The sequence below is a fragment of the Triticum urartu genome, chromosome 2A (assembly GCF_056163025.1).
Source record: "Triticum urartu cultivar PI428250 chromosome 2A, HENAU_Tu73, whole genome shotgun sequence".
NCBI lineage: Eukaryota > Viridiplantae > Streptophyta > Magnoliopsida > Poales > Poaceae > Triticum > Triticum urartu.
The window spans coordinates 549,485,718-549,489,363 of record NC_141874.1 but is presented as its reverse complement, the minus strand read 5'-3'; positions in this window follow the sequence as shown (position 1 = coordinate 549,489,363).

The window sequence follows — 3,646 nt, the reverse complement described above, 5'->3', positions numbered from 1 at the left end:
CGACTATGATATCTTGGCCGACAATTTGTTTGTTTTGCACGCAAAAAATATGCAAGTTTTGAAAATCAATGTTTCCAACTCGAAACTTAGATTGTCCATTCAATTCAAATATGGATCATTGGGGTACTATAAGCAAATACCATCATACGGTCCAATTCAAATGAAATTCCAAATGTGTTTATCCTAAATATGATGACAAAAGCAAAAATATGTATGTGTATGAATAAAGTGGATGATTATAAAGTTTGAACATGCCCGTATGTGTATATCTCTAGGTTTGATATATGAATTTGAAATCACAAAATCCCGGCTTAAGAAATGTACCTCCGTTTAAATGAATTACAAAAGCTAATGATGGAGTCGAATTCTGAAATTCCAATCTTAGGTTTGTAATTCTGGTACATCAAGGTATATCACGCATGTTCGAAAGTATCGTTATCTCATAGTACAAACAGTGAAACAAATTGATCAACCATGAGTGCACAATATCTCAATTACACTAAAGTCCCTCAAATATAGACACCTCACTCTTTATATTAAGTCAACCCCCCACCACCACACACACACACATAGAGAAGTCGTTCTCTCCCCCAAACACCAACACATGAGCACATTAACACCCCTCTCTCTTGTAAAGTCTGGACCCCAACATAGGTCTCTATCACTTTGTCTCTCGGGCATGCACACATCTCTTCCCTCACGCTCTAGGTCTCCCGCTATCTCTCTTACCCAAGCACATGCACTATGTAGAGTGTATATTTCCCATACACACAAAACGTCGCCCCCAAACGTCTATCTCCCTAGTTATGTGGTTCTCACGCACTCACCTCACACACCACCCCCACTGCAAACAAGAACACTTTGTCTCCTTGTGCACCACTCTCCTCTTTCTATCTCTCCCACATGCGGACCGGCCCCAGCTCCTTCCCTGTATACATATATGTCATGACTCTTTGCATAGCTCCCTAATGTATAATCGTTCTCGATTTCGCACATTGTTCTCTACACCATCTATTCTAGATCTCTCATGAAGTCCCTATCACACACACGATGACTCACTTCCCTTGCATCTCCGTTCACAGGCCAATTTCGGACAACATCTCTCCCTATCTATACGCCATTTATGGACACAAACGACCCCTCTCGCCCCCTCTCTTCCTCTCTCTCCCTCTCTCTCTCTCCATCGCAAGATCTCTCTTTCTCTCGCTCTCACACCCCTCTCCCACACACACACTCGATGTCTCTTCCAAATAGTCTGCTCCCCCCCGCACCCGTGCTATCTCGCTACTACACATGTCACACCACTCCCCCTTACCTTATACTAGGTTTACATCATTAGTGTTCTCTCTACTCCACATACACTCTCTCCCTCTCACACACAAACGCGTGCACAAACACACACGCAGACACACACAAACACCCATTTATCTGGATCCTCATCTCTCCTCATGTCCGCATGTGTATCTCACACACTCACTCTCTAACTATGTATATGTGTCTCCACGTTACACAACACAAAGCCCCATGTACATGTGAAAGTGCAACTATCCCTAGGTGGTTTTGGCAATTCCTAACAACATATAGCTCATTGAGCTAATGCTATTCCAAGATTAATATTTCAGGAAAAGCTCTATGAATGGCATGGCATGGCATGGATGAGGAATGTGGACCCCTCAAAATATTAAGGACAAAAAGATTGGCTCAAGATCAAAGCTCAAGACTCTACATTTTATATTTTAGTGATCCAAGATCACATTGAGTCTATAGGAAAAGCCAATACTATCAAGGAGGGATGAGGTGTTGTTTAATGAGGTTCTTGCTTCATAGTGCTTAGTGATATGCTCCAAAACCCTCAACTACCTTCCCCACATCCACATATGACCTAAACCAAAAGTCAAACTCGGCCCTACCGATTCTTTCTATCCGACGCCACCGAGTTTCAAATGTCATAGCCACTGCCACAAACCCTAGGCAAATCGGTCTCACTGATAGGGATTTCAGTCACACCGAGATGGGGTTGTAATCTCTCTGTTTCCCTTCGTAACGTTTCGGTCCTACCGAGATGAGCGATCGGTCCCACCGAGATTGCAATGTAAACTCTCTGTTTATCTTTTGTAACGTTTCGGTCTCACCGAAATGAGCGATCGGTCCCACCGAGTTTACCTGACCAACTCTCTAGTTAGCTTATTACCAAAATCGGTCCCACCGAGTTTGTGTAATTGGTCACACCGAGATTACGTTATGCCCTAACCCTAACCATATCGGTCCTACCGAGTTGCATCTCAGTCCCACCGAAAATCCTAACGGTCACTAGGTTTGCTGATTCGGTCTGACCGAGTTTCTCCATTCGGTCTCACCGAGATTGGTAAATTATGTGTAACGGTTAGTTTTTGTGTGGAGGCTATATATACCCCTCCACCCATTCTTCATTCGTAGAGAGAGCCATCAGAACATACCTACACTTCCAACCTATATTTTCTGAGAGAGAACCACCTACACTTGTGTTGAGACCAAGATATTCCATTCCTACCATATGAATCTTGATCTCTAGCATTCCCAAGTTGCTTTCCACTCAAATCATCTTTCCACCAAATCCATATCCTGTGAGAGAGAGTTGAGTGTCAGGGAGACTATCATTTGAAGCACAAGAGCAAGGAGTTCATCATCAACACACCATTTGTTACTTCTTGGAGAGTGTTGTCTCCTAGATTGGCTAGGTGTCACTTGGGAGCCTCCGACAAAGATTGTGGAGTTGAACCAAGGAGTTTGTAAGGGCAAGGAGATCGCCTACTTCGTGAAGATCTACCGCTAGTGAGGCAAGTCCTTCGTGGGCGATGGCCATGATGGGATAGACAAGGTTGCTTCTTCGTGGACCCTTCGTGGGTGGAGCCCTCCGTGGACTCGCGCAACCATTACCCTCCGTGGGTTGAAGTCTCCATCAACGTGGATGTACGATAGCACCACCTATCGGAACCACGACAAAAACATCCGTGTCTCCGATTGCGCTCGAACTCTCCAAACCCTTCCCTTTACATTCTTGCAAGTTGCATGCTTTACTTTCTGCTGCTCATAGACTCTTTTCATGCTTGGTTGAATTGTGTTAAGATTGCTTGACTTGTGCTAAGATAGTTAAAATCTACCAAAGACTAAAATTGGGAAAAGGATAGATTTTTATTTTGTCAAGTAGTCTAATCACCCCCCCTCTAGACATACTTTCGATCCTACAAGTGGTATCAGAGCTTTGGTCTCCATTTGCCTTGATTCCCATAGCTTTTTGTGGTCATAGCCTTGGTTTCACAACCTAGGAGAGTATGGCGTCTAGCGAGGGAAATTATCACCGTAGAGGTCCTTACTTTGGTGGTACAAATTTTGCTTGTTGGAAGCATAAGATGAAAATGCATATTCTTGGACATAACCCCGCCGTTTGGGCTATTGTGTGTGTTGGCTTGCAAGGTGAATTCTTTGATGGGAGAGAACCGAATCATGAAGCTACTGTGGATGAGTTGAAGATGCTACAATACAATGCTCAAGCTTGTGATGTCCTCTTCAACGGATTGTGCCCCGCAGAATTCAACAAAATCAGCCGTCTTGAGAATGCAAAGGAAATTTGGGATGCTTTGATTGATATGCATGAAGGTACCGACTC